Below are 19,948 nucleotides of genomic sequence, written 5' to 3' on the forward strand. Positions count from 1 at the left end.
TTATTTTGTTCAGGATAAAAATTGCACGTCTGATTTTGTTAACGATTGCATCAAGTATAAGAAATTATTCAATCATCGTTCAAGCCCTAACTGCCATTGTATCGATCAATTTGATTGGTCGAATCTAACCAGACATGTCACGTGCCTTTGACGCCAATCTCTATTTCCTTTTCAGTTTTCAGTTCGTTCCAGATCAGTGAAGGAGGAAGAACTCATTTTTATTATGTCTTCTAAGAAAGAAACTTGGGCGCTAACGTTAGTGCCTTCTATACTTCAGATCTCAGCCGTATCTCTAAAAGCCTACAAATTAGGCTTCCATATAAAACAAAATGTCTACAACCGCATTACAGACCTTTCTTATCATTGTGAACTTTTCATCTTCGGTATTCAGCCTGTTTGCGCTGTTACCAATTTTTTAGAGCCAATAGATCACGGCTAATTTCATCCTTCCCTGCAACAGACTATGATAACATGCGGATTGCAGAAGGACTAAAAGCAACTACCAGCTTCATTCGTTGGATGCAAGATGGGCGCACTATTTTTATTTGCAATAATATCCTGTGTACCAATAAAGTTTGTCTTGAATTTTATAGGTAGTGTCTATTGTTTTGTGGTTGTCTCATTTCTTGCCTTCAACAGAGAGCATCGAACATCTTAGTTAAAATTCCCATCTTGACATACACAAGTCTACGAGATTGGACACATAATTTTTCTCTTCGAGCACCATCCTTCCCTCCCCGAAGTTATTAACATCAGCAAAATGAACAAATAAATAAATAAATAGTCTTTAATAAAGATTCAAAAGTTTTAGAAAAAAAGTTTGGTTCTTCTTCGTTATGATAGTGAATTTCCAAATATTGAATTTAAAGTGAAACCAATCGTATTTACCTAATTGTCATGTCGAAGTAGGGAATATATTCAAAAGTTACGGAAAACGATAAGGTAGAAAATGAATTATTAATGAAAAGAGTTTTCGAAGAAAATTAGTGAAAACTGCTTTGAAAAATATTTAAGAAAACGTTAGAATTGTAAAAAAGAGAGGTAAATGTTTTCTGAAAACTGAAAATCTTAGGCCAATTTAGCAAAACTCAGTTTTCGAAAACTGTTTTCATTATTAATTAATTTTCTACTTTATCGTAATTTTTTGATATTTCCATTACTGCGACATGACAATTAAGTAGATACCACTGATTTTACTTGAAAATCGTTTTCAGCAAACCCGAACAGGCCTAACACTTATAAAGGTCGTCAATTTAATGGTGAGTGTCGAGTTGCAGTAAAAATCTCCCCACCCCGCAAATTACTAAATACAGAGCAGTTAATTTAATATTGGTGATACAGAAGAATAAACGACTAGAAGTCCGCAGCGAACAGTGTCAGATAAGAAATTCTGGGTATGCAGTAATACCCAGAATTTACACATAGATTTGAAAAAGTTGTCAAAAAACAAATATATAACAAGTAAATGTTATCAAAGACAATATAAGTTACTTTCTACCTAACTGGATATGTTTTTAGTGTTTTTATTTAATGTAGCATGCTTATTCAGCTCGAAAAACACACAGTATTTACCGATGTATTGGAAAATTTAAAATGACGCCCGCGCCCAACTCTCTTTGACACAGTAAGTTTGGGAAAAGGAGTTAAAAAATAAAATATATATAAAAAATACTGTTAAAAACCCACCGAATATATGTCAGTCTATGTCACGGTGACATATATTGAGCGAGTTTCTCACAGTATTTTGTCTAGTTTTTTATTTTTAAGTCCTTTTCCCAAACTTACCGTCTCAAAGAGAGAGTCAGGCGCCATTTTAAATTTTCCAATACATCGGTAAACACTATGTTTTTCGAGCTGAATAAACATGTTACATAAAATAAAAACACTAAAAACATATCCAGTTAGGTAGAAAAGTAACTTATCTTGTAGCAGTTAACAAACTATTTACTATAAGCAGATCAATGCGAATGCGCCCTGCCAACCGATTGGTCAGTGTGGCCGAATAATCACTTTGGCACCGGGCATTGATCCGTTTATAGTAAATAGTTTAGAACAAACTATTTACTATCTTGCCTTTAATAGCATTTATTTGTTATATATGTTTTTTTGTTTTTTTTTGACAACTTTTTTGAATCTATGTGTACAGTAATACAAACCTGAAATTCGCATTCATTATTATTAATTTTTTTTTATATTATAAAATATACAGAACTTCATGAAGTATTTATTGATTGCTTTTAGAAAAATAAACTAATTTTTTTATCCAACATTTTTTGCTGCGGACTCCAAGTCACCTATTCTTCTGTATTACTTTAATATAAGTATACACAATGAAACATCGCTAAGCTAATACTAAAAGATTACTAATTTAAAAAGTTTATTTGCACAAAATATAAAAATATTACATAATGAACAAAGTAGGTAGAATAATGTGATAATAAGATGCAAAACATGAAAGCGAATACATCTGTTTTGTGAGAAGCCGGTCACGCATTTTATTTACTCCGTACCTATTTCCGGTTTGCGAGTCCGAACCGTATTGTTTTGAATTCTGTAAAATAAAATTAAATTAAATTTAAAACATGTAGAAAAAATATAAGTATTTATTTAAAATAAAATAGCCCGAAATAATTTTATTTAATGGTACATAAATATATTTTTTTTGTGGGCGTTAGTATTTACTTCTATTTAACGGAAGTGTATTTTGTTTGTGCATGTTCGGAATTAATCCCACGTGTATGTAGAAATTGACAGCTAATAATTCTCTATTTGAAATATACAATTTCGACAGTCTTCAAATTATTATGAGGTTAGTTACTTATTTAATTGTTTATTCATTTAAATAATACTTTTTAATATTAATTGTGTAGTAAAGCTTAATATTAGCAGTCTATTTGGAGTGGTATCATTGTTGTATCAAGTGTGTTTTGTTTTTCGTTCGATTGTTGTTTATGTCGCGGAAAGAAATATTTGTTTCGTAAAATATTTTTATGTATTTGATTTATTTATCATAAAACTACTGTTCGTTCATATAACGATTTCATCGTTGATAAAAAGAAACTGTTTGTTTTTTGTTTCACACAAATGAATCGTATCCAACCTTTCTGTTATCGTATACTTTATTGCTAGAATGTATTTTCTATTCGACGATTTAAAGGCTTCAAAATCACTTTCGAATATCGGAGCCTACGAGGTGAACACCGCATCAAACATTTCTGTGTTGTGTAGTTTATGAACCGTGCTGAAATAATAACGTTATTAAAAAAAAATTCTTAACTTGGGGAAGTGTCTTCTTAACTAGTTTGTACTTTTACTTAACAATTTAATAATCAGACACCGTAAAAATTGAATTTAACTTCAACCCTATCTAAAAAAGAAAACTAGCACGGTCCGTAAACTGCACAAGTACTCGTTTATTTCTCAATTATTATGGCAAACTAGAAGAACACCGCAGTAAAAAAAAAAAAAAAAAAAAAAAAAAATCGACTGTATTCGGTCAGATTTACTTCCTGATATTAAACTTCATCCGCAATAAAATTTCCGTGGATAGTTTTAATTTCCCATTCAATTGTTAGGTGAAAGTACGTAATAGTTAACAATGCCTTCTTCCCCATGTGAATAATAGTTGTCTAAATAATAATGTTATTTCAGCGCGGTCTATCAATGTAAAAGATTATTTAGAAAACAAGTCTGGTGTTATGTACTTATTGTACCTTGCTATTTTAAAAATAGTATTTTCAAGTTTTACGAAATTTTTTTTTTTTTTTTTTTTTTTCTGAGAGTAAAGAATAGTTATAAAAACACCCCCACCTCATGTTAAAAAGGGCATTATTATTTCAGCACTGTAACAATAAAGATGTAATGGAACTATGGGCGTGGGCGACCCTAGATCCGGCCATACCGGTGTCGGGTGAAAACCTTGATTGGAAGAAATAATAACCCGGTTATAAAACCGGCCTTCGTTTTTATTGTAAAACAAATTGGCATGAAACAAAATGTGAAACTTTTGTTAACAATTTTAGTTTTTACGTATATTTTACAATGCTACTTATTGCTACTTATGTATTTTTTTTTTTTTTTATAGAATACAATGTCTCATTGTCTCATTGAGACGTATTAATGCCCTAATGTGGGCCGAAATGTTATCATTTGCAAACACCAATACCCTTGTGTTGGGCGAAATATTATATTCATCGCACATTTTTGTGCTCTGCAAATTGATTGACTTTCATCATTACTTATGTCTCTCCAAGACGAAATTAAAATCTACATTTTGCCTTGCCCTTTGTCCGCCGTTCGGATGGTTATTCACAGTGAACTCCATGATGACTACCGGACTCGCAGCATCCTACCTTGGAAGGTATCATTGATTGTTGCAACTATCCTTTGAACAGCGTGGAGTCTTGTACCCTGCAAACGCGAAGATAAATCATGAACTACTACCCATATTTTTTTTATTTATTTTTTTTTTTTTATTACATTTTCACCCCAAACAAGGCAAATTGCCACTTTGGTGTAGGGGGCTACTATCAGGGGCAACAACTACTGGGGTACTATGTAGGGATTTGGGCAGCAAGGTGTCGGTTCACGTTACACTTGAACTTCTGCACGTCAGTACTGTTGGGGAAGCAGGGACCTGGAATGGAATTCCAGAGTCTTGCGGTTCTGGGGAAGAAACTATTGGAGTAAAAAGATCTTTTACATCTAGGGACCTCTACAGTGTGGGGGTGGGATCTAGTAGCCTGTCGGGTTTGTCGAGGGTGCTCGCGTCGTGGGGACACAAGTGATTGCAGTTCATCAGAGCATTCACCACTAAAATACTTGTAGAACAGGCAGAGGGATGCAACATTTCGTCGATGGGACAGAGGCTGAAGCTTAGATGCCAGTTCAGGGCCTATCAGATTTGCGACTCTCTTTTGAACCTTGTCAAGGAGCGAGAGACTAGTAGCAGATGCACCAGCCCAGATGTGGCAGCAATACTCCATACATGGGCGAATGGTGGCCTTATAGAGGTACAGGATACTTTCGGGTGTTAGTAGTTTTCTAGCACGGTAGAGAGAGCCTACCTTTCTTGCAGCGGCCCTGGCAATGCCTTCAATGTAATTGTTCCAACTCATGTTTCCTGTGAACGTTAGGCCAAGGAGTTTGAAAGATGGACTCTCAGATAAAGGGTCGTTGGCCATTGCTATTGGTGGTAGAGAGGGTTTCTTGTAATTATTGAATGAAACTAGTTTAGTCTTGGCAGCATTGAACGCGACCAACCACTTTTGTCCCCATTCCACTACAGATTGGAGGTCTTCCTCTAGTGTTTCTGCCATTTCTTTAGAAATGTGTTCATTCGTCTTCCTGTCGTGTCTGCCATAGAGTGTAGTGTCATCAGCATATATACCCATCTCAGAGGCAATGTTGTCGGGGAGGTCATTTATGAATATCAGGAACAATAGAGGTCCAAGGATAGAACCCTGGGGCACTCCCGCATTTATATCATATTGGTTTTACCCGCTCTGTTACAGCGGAAGGCTAAAGATGGCACATCTTTTGCAATTTGGATCTTTTTACTTTAATAAAATTTACGTTGAAGTTTAAGGGTGAGGCCGTTTGCCAAGGGCAAAACTGAGGTGAGAGAATATCTCACAATTTCTTTATATTAGAAAAATAGAATAGGGTTTTTCAATGGTTTGAATCTGTTATGTTTTTTGTATTTTTCTTTTAAATAATATTTTTGGTGTAGTTAAAAAAAAAAAAAAATACACAAAAAAACTTTTAAACATGGCTGCTAGCAAAATGAAACTAAAACAGAAAGTCCGTATGGTAAGCGGAATAATTTTACATCAGTAAGCAATTTTCAACTGACATCGGTTATGGTCTCTCTGCTTCTATTAGGCCACAATAATTGCATAAATACTGCAATTCTTAACATGGGGAGGGGAATTTTAAAAAAAATTATTAACGATTTTATAAAGATGAATTAATGAATAGAAATTACTGTAATCAGGGGTGACTTTGGTACAAATTAGGCACAATATGCTTGTAATTTTTTTAAATAAGGTACACACAAAATTTCTGCTAGTGTTGAATTATACAGAAAGTGGGCAGGAACACGTACAACAAAGGACATTTTGTCAAACATTACATGCTTAATAACTGTTGGCAGATATTCTAGGAGGCCAAAGTCACCCCGACATGGATCGTGGATTTAGAGGGCTCTTGATCAAGAATGTCATTCCTTTGAATGCAGTTCTGGAATGGTATCGGTGGATTCTTGAAAAGTAAGGGGTCTGTTGTTTACCGTCCTATATCAGAGACAATAGTTAGGAAGGTATAATAATCTACTTTACTCCTACCAATAACCTTGTAGAGGCAATATTTTAAAATTTTGATAATACACTTCCTGACTCCCCAAATAAACCTTCCTCTTGTAGTATAAATATCCACCAAACTATCGTCTGTCTTGGACGTTAGAAGAGAAAAAAAAAAGAAAAAAGAAAAAAAAAGAAAAAAAAAAGAAAAAAAAAAAAAAAGAAAAGAAAAAAAAAAAAAAAGAAAAAAAAAAAAAGAAAAAAAAAAAAGAAAAAAAAAAGAAAAAAAAAAATATTCATAAACAAAAATGAAAGCCTCTAACCACACTATCTCCTAACAAGCATCCTTACAATCATAGTTGCTTACACTGCATGAGCTCTACTCAACCCCTTTATCCAGTAGCAATGAAATAACAATATCCCTAATCCACTTTGAGGAGTGTAACTATTTAGCAGATATAACCTCTACAAACTAACCCAATAACATTATCTAACCACGCGGGGTCGCAGAAATACCTGGATTAGAACCCAGGCGCGGAGCAAACCCTCTCAGTGGTGACGGACCCAGTAGATCTTCCCAGATCATCCGTCTAGGAGAAGGAAAACTCTGAAACTAAACCAAAGAGGAGGGAGGCCTCTTCAGTCTTGGATGACAGCCTTCCTAGAGCTGGTGACTCAAACAAATTACCGGTTTGCAATACCTAAATTGCTTAAGGAGTAGATAGGTCCTGCCTATCGCCCGGCTTCCACACTCCTTCTTTGCCTATTAGTCAGGCGCAGAGATACTATCAGTGATTCGACAGACACACCCATTGGTAGATCTTGTTTCTTGTCTAGGGCAATGAACGCCGTTTCCCCCACTCCCGACACACCCCACCCCTAAAGCTGGGCATTTGAGAATGCTTGAGTACCACATATGCCTGAGCAATTAGATTGGGTTGACCTTCCTCTGATGGGTTGAGGGTACCGGATTGACAGTTACTGGCTGCTGTTTCCGACTGGTAGTACAGGAGCCCTAACTCTTTGGTAGCGCTTAGAGCGGCTGCTCCATCAACAGTTGAATAATATCGGGATGTTTGCAGTGCCATGGCGCGCATGGAAAGGGACCCTGCACTCATCCCCGGTGGGCTTTCCTGAGGCCACAGTCCTAGTTGATGGTGGGTCAGCTGATGGTCTACTTGTGATGCATGTGTGATATTCTGCATAACCTCCTGCTCGGCTTCCCCTAACCCAACTGAAACTCGTTAAAAAACATGATGACAGTACAATCTAAAAATAAGCTTAAACCAGGCTTAGGGTCAAACAAATTCAACTTGCCTCCTCCCTTGAGGCTTGCATTCACAAATATCCGTGGGCTTAGAACTAATTTAGCTGATGTTGAAGCATTTCTCCTAACAAATGCCCCGGATATCTTAGCACTAAGTGAGACTAACCTACACTCCTCCATCCCCTCTAACTACTTTAACATGCCTGGATATCTCCCACTCTGCCGTAAGGACTCTGACAGACATATGCACGGACTTGGAGTTTACATTCGTAATACCCTTCCCCTGACTAGAGAGACAAACCTAGAAACGGATGACCAAGCCTTTATGTGCTTTAGACTAATCATGCAACACAACATTAGCTACTTTTACTTTCTCTACCGCTCTCCTTCGACCCAAGACTGCACCATAATAAACAAAGTATCTGACAGCATAGACACAGCACTCTCCTTCGACACTAGCGCCCAAGTACATGTATTTGGTGACTTTAATGTCCATCACAAAAACTGGCTTGGATTCTCTACTTATACAGATGCAGCAGGCAGCGCAACTCATAGCTTCTCTGTATCTCACTCCCTATCGCAAATTGTTACTTTTCCAACCCGCTTCCCTGATCAGGAAGAACAACACGCATCACTATTAGATCTGTTTTTGACCACAATTCCTGATGATTGTGTAACGAAATCCGACAGCCCACTTGGGAACGCTGATCATGCGGTAATAATGGTTGAAATCGCCCTAAACTCTAGACCCAAAACTGAAGAGCCAGTGCTCAAAACAACCAGATATTATAAAAAGGCTGACTGGGAAGCTATCAGAGATCTTATCAGAGACGCCCCATGGGGAAATATTTTTTCTCTTCCTGCTGAACAGTGTGCAACTGAGACCACTGAATGGTTCAAAACTGCAATCGAAGCGCATGTTCCCATGCGGAAATTCTATAGCAAGCCCCACTCTCCCCAATGGTTTACTTCGACTTGCGCAACTGCCATTGCTCAAAGGCAGCATGCATTCCGAAGGTTTAACAGACATAAGTCCAGTTCAAACAGACAAAAGTACATAGAAGCTAGAAGTAACGTTAAGAAAGAAATAGCGACAGCTAAGAGGGAATTTACGGAAACCACTAAAAAACGCATCGAAGCACAAAAATTAGGAACTCGTGACTTCTGGAAAATCTACAACAGTGTAGTAAATAATGGGCAATCAACGATTCCCCCACTAACCAACAATCACGAGGTTCTTTGCTCAGCAACCGAGAAGGCTAACATGCTTGCCAGTCGGTTTGCCTCCAACTCTACACTGGACCCTTTAAACCACCCCCTACCTGACTTTCCTATGCGGACAGACGCCAAGCTAGACGATCTGGAAATCACCCCTGCTCAGGTGCATGCTATCATAAAAAACCTTGACACTTCCAAAGCATGTGGACCCGACCTCATCCCAGCTGTGCTATTAAAAAAGTGCTCAGCCGAAGTAGCTCCAGTTCTCTCCAAACTCTACAACAAATGCCTTAATGAATCTTGCTTTCCGAGCTGCTGGAAAACTGCTTCTGTGGTACCAGTATTCAAGAATTCTGGCGAAAGAACTGACCCATTAAATTATCGCCCTATTAGCCTCCTCCCACTTTTTGCCAAAATATTTGAGACCTTAATTAACCATGCTCTAGTCCAGCACCTTACAGATGCTAAACTTCTGACCGACCATCAATATGGATTTAGACAAGCCCGTTCCACGGCAGACATCCTCACTGTAATCTCTGAACGCATATACCATTCACTGGACAAAGCGGGAGAGGGCAGAGCGGTAGCTCTAGATATATCTAAGGCTTTTGACAGGGTATGGCATGAGGGTCTCCTCAGGAAGATTAGATCTTACGGTATCACTGGTAGAATACTTAACATAATTAAATCCTTCTTAGATAAGAGAAAAATCCAGGTTGTCCTCGACGGTCGTACGTCTAAACAATATAATATAAATGCCGGAGTGCCCCAGGGATCTATCCTTGGTCCTCTGCTGTTCCTGATATTCATAAATGACCTCCCCGATAAAATTGCCTCTGAGATGGGTATATATGCTGATGACACCACACTCTATAGCAGGCACGACAGGAAAACAAATGAACATATATCTAAAGTAATGGCAGAAACACTGGAGGATGACCTCAAATCAGTAGTGGAATGGGGACAAAAATGGATGGTAACGTTCAATGCCACCAAGACAAAACTGGTTTCATTCAATAATTACAGGAAACCTTCTCTACCACCTATAGCAATGGCCAACAACTCTTTAGCTGAGAGTACGTCTTTCAAGCTCCTTGGCCTAACGTTCACAGGAAACATGAGCTGGAACAATTACATCGAGGGCATTGCCAGGGCCGCTGCGAGGAAGGTGGGCTCTCTCTACCGTGCTAGAAAACTTCTAACACCCGAAAGTATCCTGTACCTCTATAAGGCCACTATTCGCCCATGTATGGAGTATTGCTGTCATATTTGGGCCGGTGCTTCGGCTACTAGTCTCTCTCTCCTTGACAGGGTTCAAAAGAGAGTCGCAAATCTGATAGGCCCTAAACTGGCATCAAAACTTCAGCCTCTGTCCCATCGTCGAAACGTTGCATCCCTCTGCCTGTTCTACAAGTATTATAATGGTGAATGCTCTGAAGAACTGCAAGCACTTGTGCCCCCACGACGTGAACACCCTCGACAGACCCGACAAGCTGCAAAATCCCACCCCCACACTGTAGAGATCCCTAGATGTAAAAGATCGTTCTACTCCAGTAGTTTCTTCCCCAGAACTGCTAGACTTTGGAATTCCATTCCAGGTCACTGCTTCCCCAACTGTACTGACATGCATAAGTTCAAGTGCAACGTGAACCAACATCTCGCTGCCCTAATCCCTACATAGTGCCCCAGTAGATGTTTTCCCTGATAGTAGCCCCCTACACCAAAGTGGCAATGTGCCTTGTTTGGGGTGAAAATATAATAAAAAAAAAAAAAAAAAAAAAAAAAGAACCTCCTCAGCCCCAGCAGCTACATTTTGGTAAATTAGTTCACTATTTACTACAAAGTATCCAAATAAGACTCTTAAAGGAAACACAAATCTAAGTTTTGGGTAGCAATACTAAAATAAAAATGCTTAATCGATAATCTAATATATAAAAGGCTATATGTATCTGTCTGTCTCCATATTTTCAAACTCTATCTCTTCCAAAACTAAGTTGTATTTTACGACCGGGCAAAGCCAGGTGCCCTCCTCCTGCTAAAAAAGTAAAAATAAAAGAAAAAAATCAGTCATATCTTTCTTGTTCTTTTTTTAAATAAATAGGAATAATAAATATTTAGTAAACATATTGCAGGTACTTATGCAGAGAAGGTACCGTGCTGAAATAACATTATTTAGAAACCCATTCTTAACATAAGGAGTGGTGGATGTTTTGTAACTATTTTGTACTGTCAACTAACAATTTAGTAAGCAAGATACTATAAAACTTGAATTTAAATTGAAAATACTACTAAAAAATATAGGGCAATACCTTCTCTGCATGAATACGTGAAATGATAAAATCCTCGTCCTAAAGAAAACTTCTATTGAAAAAATCAATTCAGGTAACTTGATTATGTAGTAGAGTTGACATCTATTTAATGTAGCCGCCATCAGTCTCAATCACCATCTTGGTATGAGTTCGGAACTGGGAACATGCCTTTTTCTCAAGTGCCAGCGGGAGCTCAGCGAATACTCTGTGGATGGCGGCGATCAGGCTAGCTTCGGTGTTGTGGGAGGTCATGTTGGTTATTTTTTTTTTTTATTTAAAAAATTTATTTTTTATTTTTACACAGTGGTCACCACTTATCAAGGCCGGAAGCCACTTTTTATTTTTACTCAGTGGTCACCACTTATCAAGGCCCGGAAATAATAAGGGTCATTGCAAGTACATTACGTTAGTGTGGAGATTTGATGAAGTGTTTACTTAAGGGGGCGGTTCATTAGGAATTTGTTAACGTTGGACTTGAAGACATCCAAGTTGTAGTCCGGTGGGAAGCAGGCAGACGGAACAGTTCCACAGGCGCGCAGTTCTAAGAAAGAAGCTTTGTTCATGGAATCCACGTTTTGATTTAGGCACAGGTAAAGAGTGGGAGAAATTTTTCAGTGGATTCGGCTAGACGGGTGTTTTTCGTGAAAGATTGGTGAGGGGGGACCAGAGATTGGAGTTCAGACGAGCACCTGCCATGGAAATAACGATAAAACAAGGATAGGCTCGCAATGTCTCTTCTGTGGGAGAGAGGTTACAAGGTAGAGAAAAGGGCATCCCCCACTAAGCCACGAAGTCTATTTTGTACTCTGTCAAGGCAGGATAGGCTGTTTTTAGCAGCTCCTGCCCAGATATGGCAGCAGTATTCCATCCTTGGACGTACTTGGCTTTTATATAGATAGATAATTGCAGCAGTAGTGAGATGTCTTCTGGAGCGGTAGAAGGATCCCACCATCTTTCCAGCGACCTTGGCAACAGACTTGATGTACGTGTTCCATTTCAGATCAGGAGTAAAGGTCAAACCGAGAAGCTTGTCAAAACACGGGGCTTCTCCCAGACGAGAGCCATCCATCCCAATTGATGCCAGATGGGGATCAGAGCGTTGATGATGTAAGGATAGGAGTTTGGTTTTAGATGCATTAAAGGTAACCAGCCACGTCTTCCCCCACTGAACCACGCGCTCGAGATCATAGGAGAGAGAATCAGAGAGAACTTTGTCATTTACAGCCTTTGACGTGTTGCCGTAGATGGTCGTGTCATCAGCATAGATGTCAACGAATGATTTAAGTATGTGTTTAAGGAGGTCATTGATGTAGATCAGGAAGAGAGTTGGGCCCAGGATTGACCCCTGAGGGACTCCAGCATTAATACTGTAGGCCTCTGATTTTTGTCCATCGACCACTACTCTTATGAGCCTATCGGAGAGAAATGATTTAATGATTGGAAAACATTTCCAGATATACCGTAGCTGGAAATCTTGTGAAGTAGACTCTTATGCCATACCTTGTCGAAGGCTTTTGATATGTCAAGAGCAATTGCCCTAGAAAGGAAGCCTTTGTCAAGAGATTCACTAATCTTGTGAGATATAACCGTCAGCACATCTGCGGTAGATCTTGCAGAGCGGAAACCATATTGTGTGTCACTAAGAAGGTTGTTTCTGCTGAGGTGGTTGACTATTTCTCTATTTAATATGGATTCCAGCAACTTACTCATAACACACAGGAGACGTATTGGTCTGTACTGAGAGGGAGATGACTTTTCACCTGAATTCTTAAATACAGGGCAAACTGATGAGGTTTTCCAGGGAGTCGGAAAGCACTTCTCCTTAAGGCAGCGTTTAAACACTTTCGTAAGTATGGGAGCAAGTTCTGGTTATAGCTTTTTTAACACTATAATTGGGATGCCGTCAAGGCCAGTTGCTTTACTGGAATCAAGGTTCTTGATTAGCTTGGCGACCTCATGCACAGATATTTGTATGTTCCCTAGCGTGTTCTGTGTTATAGGAGGAAATATGGGGAGTTGATGGCCTTTGTCGCATAGGGTAGAATTAGCTGCAAAGTTCTTTGCAAATAGTTTGGCCTTGTCTGAAGCTGACGAGATGACCTCTGGTCCATTGATAATGGTTGGGATAGAACGCACACTTCTGTTCAGGATCCGATTTGTTATTTGCCAAAATTGGTGGGATCCAAGCCACTGATCAGCTACCTTGGATTTAACAGACTGGGCATATAGCTCTCTTGCATTTTTTATTACTTTTTTACAGTGGTTGCTGGCAGTCCTGAAAGCAGCTTTAGTCTCAATGCATCTATTACGTTGGTAGCTATGGAAAAAGTGATTTCTGAGCGCGATATTCTGGGGAGAACCATGGCTGGCTGTTAGGTTTTTGTTGGAATTTTTTAGATGGTATGAATTGGTCTATGCCTACAATTAACCATTCGGTCAGATCTGATACTATAGAGGACACTTCCTTTTTAAACATGGAGTGCATAGGTAGATCAGATATGAATGTACGGTAGCTATCCCAGTCAGCCACAGGTGATGTTTTTGACATATGTCCAAACGAAATAGTCCAGCAAGTTTTGGTCGGGGGAGGGGGGGCAGTGAGAAAGGGTACAAAGTCACAGCACTCCTTCTGAAGGGGATCACCACACTCTTTAGCACATCTGGCTACACTTTGGTGTTGACTTTCAAGCCAACTTCGAAGATGTGAAGTGGTATGATGTGGTCCTCACTTAAAACCACACCAAAGACCATAACTGTAGCAGGAAACTAACTTTTTCACCCTGGGCACATCCCTGTTATTTGTGGCAATACAGCGATGCATTTTGAGGATGCTTTCAATGGTCATGTTGTCATAACTTTCATCGGGGGAGAGCATGAGTTGTACAATGATCTCGCTCATTGAACATTGTGTCACTTTCTGACATGATAGAAAATTCTTATCGCTCTTGAGATTTGTACCCAACTAGTAGATGGTCTGCAACAAAAAAACAAAAAAGAAAACCAGTTTTCATCAAATGGAAATGGAATCATGTCTTTTCTAGGGCGACAATTTTATTGTTCCTCCCGTTACCATATTTTATTTACAAATTCTATTTAAATAATGTTAATTACTTCATGTAGTATTTATTGATTTCTTTATATTATATATATATATATATATATATAAGAAAAATAAAATAGCTTTTTATTTGACACTGTTTGCTGCGGACTGGGAGTCACCTATTCTCCTGCATCACCCCAAAACTTGGCAAAAGCTATTATAGTTTACAACGAAAAAGGAGTAAAATCAAACAAAGCAAGTAGTCAACAAATAACTGTTACCAAAGGTAATAAAAATTAGTTTACTACTTAGCTATTTTTTTTGTGTGTGTTTTAAGGCATTTTGTTTCATTTTGTGTTTTCTTTTTCTAATATAAGATTTCGTTCAAATCTGATATCATAATCCAAAGTGGCTACCACCATCTTTCAAGAAATCACCAAAGTTTCATTGATAAGTTTTTCTTCTTTAGGTGTTTAAAAATAAATAAATATCTCAAATGCAATAAAATTTACTTTTCTGCCTAAGGAGAAAATGATTAAAAAAAAAAAAAAAATAATAATAATCAGATTTAAGCGCTTTAGTCAGTGGCAGCCATTTTAGATTTATGTCTCTTAAGATACCGATATGAGCTGAGCGAAATTTATATTGAAAAAAATCGCTTTCAAACACTTCAAGATACAAAAAAAAAAAAATGCAGGTAGAAAAGTAACTTTTATTGTCTAACACTTATTTGTTAGATATTTTTTTTTTTTTTTTTTTCAACCCATTTTTTTAATTAACTGCAATGTACCATTATTGGTAACAAAAGAAGAAAAATGCATGTATAGACGATTCTTTCTTTTACATTATACTAGCGAGGGGTACCCAGCGTTGCCCGGGTGTTTTTCGGTGTGTGGTCGGGTGGGGGTGTTAATGAAAACCTAATAATAAGCGAAGTAAAAAAAAAAACAAAAACATTAAAACGAACGTTAAAAAACCCTGCTTAGCGGGGGCGAGGGTACCCGGCGTTGCCCAAGTTTTTGGAGATGTGTGTGGTTGTTAATGAAAACCTAAGAATAAGCGAAGTAAAAAAAGAAAACATTAAAACGAAGCGGAGGGAGGGTAATCAAAACATCAAAAAAAAACCTAACATAAGGCAAACGAACGGTGTTAAATGTAAAAATCGAAATAACAAAAGAAAACAGAAAAACGAACGTTAAAACCCCCAAAAAAAACATGTGAAAAATGGCTTAAATAAGCCTGTTTCAATATTAAAATTTAAAAATCGGTGGGTACCTGGATGTTTTTGGGTGTGTGTGGTCGGTGGGGGGGGGATGTTAATCAAAACCTAAGAATAAGCAAAGTAAAAAGAAAAAAACAACAAAAAAAACGAACGTTACATGAAAAATGGCTTAAATAACACTGGTTCAATATTTAAATTTAAAAAATCGAAAAAAAAAAAAGAAGACATCTCACACCACGATTCGAACCCAAAACGTTTAGATAATGACCCAACGCTCTAACACGACATACATGAAATTCAGTCAGTTCTTCAACTATTTAAACTAAATCAGGTCATGATTAAACTAAAGAACTACATGGTCAATTTATCCTGAAAGTATCTTGACAGATGTCATTTTTGCAGTGTACATTGTGTGAAAATTAGGTCAAGGACATAAGGTGTTTCTGTACTACAAATTTAGGAGGATTAAAATATTGGATTAAGAGTTTGAGATATTAGCTGTCCTATGTGTAAGGCACTAATCATCATCTATGAACCGTGGTCGATGGATAACATTAGGAACATTTTGTTGGTGAATTGTATGATTGTGTTGAAATGGTCTGTCAGTTTATTGTTGATACCGCACATTAAGAAGTACTTAGTTCAGATATGGCATAGGCAATCATAAACCTCCTCCGCTGTTGCTACAAAAACCTGTATAACCATCAATGTTTACAACCATCAATGTTTATCTCCGCATCTGGAATATTATCACGTAGCTCTTGGTGATTATTGCAATATCCTGTGAATCTCTTTCCATCATTGATTAAAATTCATCAATTGTCAACGCAAGTGAGCGGATATTTGTTTAATGGACATTAAGAGAACAGGCATAGTCACGTTGACATGCCGGTTCTTGCCAGATCACTGAAGTTAAGCAATGATGTGCCTGGCCAGTATCAGATGGGTGAGAACGTTTCAGTCAGTGTAACCACCAACTTTATTTCGTTGTATCTTGTCGAGCTCAGAATTTTTTCTGTCGAACTCGGGTATCTGTACAAAATTTCGGACAGAACTCTTTATTTAACCTACAGAGGTAGCATGCTCTTGTTTTGTCAACCAGAACTGAGTAGAAGTCATAAGTAATTCATAATTGTATTTTGAGTATCACGTGCACTGAGGATTGAACCTTCAACCTCTAGAAGAGTGTCACTGACAACCAAATTTTACCAACCAAGTATTTTATCCACTATGCCATGTAGTTTGCAGAATCCAAATATGAAAAATCACCGGGTGATTTTTTTTTTTTTTCTAGGTAGGTTGTTGGTGGTGATTCTGTTGCCACCCAGACTAATAGAGTTAATAGAGTGTTTTGGGGTGAGAGGGTTGTTGCTACCTGGACTTAGAGTTAGTAGTAGGGTTAAGAAGGGATTTAGGAGGGAAGGGCACCAAGACAGGGTTAATGGTAGAATTAAAAAAGTTTTTTTGTTTATTTGTGGGTTGATGTCGCCTGGATTTAGGTTATTGGTAGGTTTATGGTAGAGTCCCCACTCCCTCCAATCTGTAATATTTATGTCTTAAAAAAAAACATCTGATTATAAAACACTATTAAAAACACTGGCCGGGAAATGATTGATTATTTGACATCATATTTGTATGCAAAACTGATATCTTATACTAAATTTTAAAACATTTTTTTTCCATCAGGTTTTTCAGGGTGTTGATATGTGATCGCCTGAAAAGTAGAAGCTTATTTTAAGGAGGAGGGCTGATTTAGCTGAAGGCTCATCTAGTTTTAAATGTATACAATTTTCTTTTTAATTTTACAAGTTTCTCAATGTTTCCCTTTTATGTATTGTACCCAAGATTTTGAGATTTTCGTTTTTCACTTGTGACATTTTTTCCTAATTATCCATTTGTGATATTTTTGCCTGTGCCATTTTTACTTAAATTCGTTTTTATCCATCCATCCATAGCCCTTGAGCCCCTGGAGGGGCATAGGCCATCTACAACTTTGTAGATGCTTTTGTAGTGAGGAGTTCTTTTTACAGGGCGAGGGTGCTGGCCCCACACCCAACCTTCCCAGAAGGTACATACAGCACCTAGCCTTCCCAAATGGTCACACATCTGGTACTGGCCAGGCTCAACGTTGCTTAGCTTCGGTGATCTGGCGAGAACCGGTGTGTCAACGTGATTGTGCCGTGCAAATTCGTTTTTATGATCTTCATATTTTATTTTTACTGGTAGTTTAAAATCAATATTAATTTGACATTAGTATTGATACCAGCCATGGAAAATTAAGTTTTAAACAAAGGAACACCAAAAAATTGAAAGAACCATTTTTGGAATTGGAAACGTTTTTCCGATACCGATTCTGATACACCAAAAAAGTTTAAGTTTTTCTGATTCTCGAATCTGATTAATCGTCCCAAAAGTATTAGCAACAAAAACTATTATTAAATAAAAGAAAATAGCTATTTAGAATAAGATATGGATTTTGTAGGAGGAAATATATCGATGACAGAATTCAAGAAATGAACCCTTTTTACTTTATTATATCGATATATGACGTGTTGTTGTTACATATAGGATGCCCATGCTCACAGAAACTTTTGCATATTGTTTTATGCATTGGACATGTCCTTTAAAACGTATTTAGCAAATTGTTATGTATAAAAATCAGATAAATATCTCTTGTTACAAATAATATGCAGTTTTGTTCTGTGTGCCGTCCCTTATGTAAACATTGTGAATTACCACTATCGACCAACACACACATGTATACCGAACTGAGACACTCTGCTGATTTTGTTCAATTGTGTATATGTACTGATGGCAAACAGAATCATATTATCCACCTTCCCCTCCCTTGAGGACTACCAATTTATTGATGCTGTTTTATGTTCCTGGTTAGTTTAATGGACACTGTACATCAAATAACACTAAAGCAGAATGGATGTATGTCCAAATGTGTGTGTGTATCCTAGCAGTGTAGGCAACATAATGGTCTTTGTATTAACAAGCGAAACTGACTTCAGAGGTTTCTTTTTAGGCTTTTTGAAGTTGAATCAAATATTTAATCTCCTTTGAAGAGCTCCGGCTCTGACTTTATTATTGGAAAGCATATACTTGGTGTTGGGGGAGGGTGTAAGTGGTAGGAGTTGGCTGATTGTGAGTTGGCCACCTGCTATTCTCTCTTGCATTCTATGGCAGGAGTAAGACTGATAGGTAATAAGAGAGAGAAAGAGGAGGGGAGAAGAGCATGTAAATAGAGATTATCAGGAGTATATATATATATATTAGTGGCCTGGTAAGTCCACAGGGGAAACAAGCAAGCAAAAAACCCCCCGAAGCAAAACTCATCCCAAAGCAGCAAACTAAAGCTGGCTTGCCATGACATTTACAAAAATGTAGGCAAATTTGGGCATATTTTATTGGTTTGACAATATAGGTTTTTTTTTCTACCAATTGTCGTAAAATTTTAACCATAGAATAGTATTATAATTTTAAACAAAGCCTGAAAATTTTCATGTTGTTTCGTCCCATAGAACCAAAGATATGAGCATTTCAAAATTCAATTTGGCTACGAGTAATATATATATATATATATATATATATATATATATATTAAAGCAAATATTATTAAATGCAATGGAGACACTTTGCTTTATGATTCTTTTTTATTAATTTTTCGATTTTCCGTATAATCTTTTTTATATCAAAATCAAAAATATTATTAAAAGTTCCATAGTTGTTGCTGTCATGAGCACTTTCGATTCGTCCACGAATCATCTTCAGGTCTTGACGTAAAAGTGCAAAGGAGCAAAAATGAGAATTAAAAGTGAAAACTAAAATATACAGTAAACGGCGTTAGATGATAAGTTAAAATATGTGGATACTCTTAACGAAGTCCGTCCATTACGAACCATGCAAGACATTTTAGAACGTTACTGCTTTTCTTGATTGCGATATCATTTATAGTGGGTTGAAGGATTCTAATATATGACGCTTCAAGAATTAAAAATTTTTAAATATTATTTTCATGTTGTATAATTTTTATGTTGTCAATGAGGGCCTTTCAAATGTTTATATATAGCACTAGTAGTATTTAGATGCATGGTTATTTGCCGGGACAACATTGTCGTTGTATGCCCAATGTATGTATTATTTTCGGAGTTACATTCTCCCATGGGAAAATTAAAAAAAGAATCATAAAGCAAAGTGTTTCCGTTGCATTTAATAATATTTGCTTGAATGAAAAAATGCAGCCTAAATATACCAATTTCAAATATATATATATACCACATTTTTGGCAATTTTATAAGTTCCAAATCTCAGCGACTATTGATCAGAATTTAACAAATGAAGGCTTGTTGGAAAGCTAACGACCTGAATTGTTTAGTGGGTTATGTGACATTTGCCCTGAAGCTCACACATTTAGGGGATCATCCATTATCCAGAGCCTATTTTTGACCGTTTTTTACAGCAATAAAATATTTCAATCATAGTCATTTGTTTTCCTAGTTTTGCATATGAATTACAAAATATCTGATATTTCCCCCCAAACCTCTGGCCTCTGGTTTTCATACATAAAGTAAATTTCACAATGTATAA

At 37.3% G+C, this 19,948-nt stretch overlaps 1 protein-coding gene and 1 long non-coding RNA gene across 3 annotated transcripts in view; one reads left to right on the plus strand and one right to left on the minus strand.

Moving 5' to 3' along the window:
• Positions 1-2,363: 2,363 nt before the first annotated feature.
• The window catches only part of LOC145277608 (uncharacterized), a 44,090-nt gene continuing 26,505 nt past the window's right edge, over positions 2,364-19,948 (minus strand). Inside the window, exon 3 of the long non-coding RNA XR_013868168.1 lies at positions 2,364-2,551. This is a non-coding gene — a long non-coding RNA (uncharacterized LOC145277608). The remainder of the gene's footprint in view (positions 2,552-19,948) is intronic.
• The window catches only part of LOC145277605 (TOX high mobility group box family member 3-like), a 730,818-nt gene continuing 713,556 nt past the window's right edge, over positions 2,687-19,948 (plus strand). The window contains exon 1 of one of the 2 annotated variants that reach the window (XM_080129132.1): positions 2,687-2,809. The gene's annotated coding sequence lies outside the window, so the exon portion shown is untranslated. The remainder of the gene's footprint in view (positions 2,810-19,948) is intronic. The other variant, XM_080129133.1, reaches the window with a different exon arrangement.

The sequence above is a fragment of the Euprymna scolopes genome, chromosome 6, assembly GCF_053919585.1.
Source record: "Euprymna scolopes isolate OS-2025 chromosome 6, ASM5391958v1, whole genome shotgun sequence".
In the NCBI taxonomy this organism is placed as follows: Eukaryota; Metazoa; Mollusca; class Cephalopoda; order Sepiida; family Sepiolidae; genus Euprymna; species Euprymna scolopes.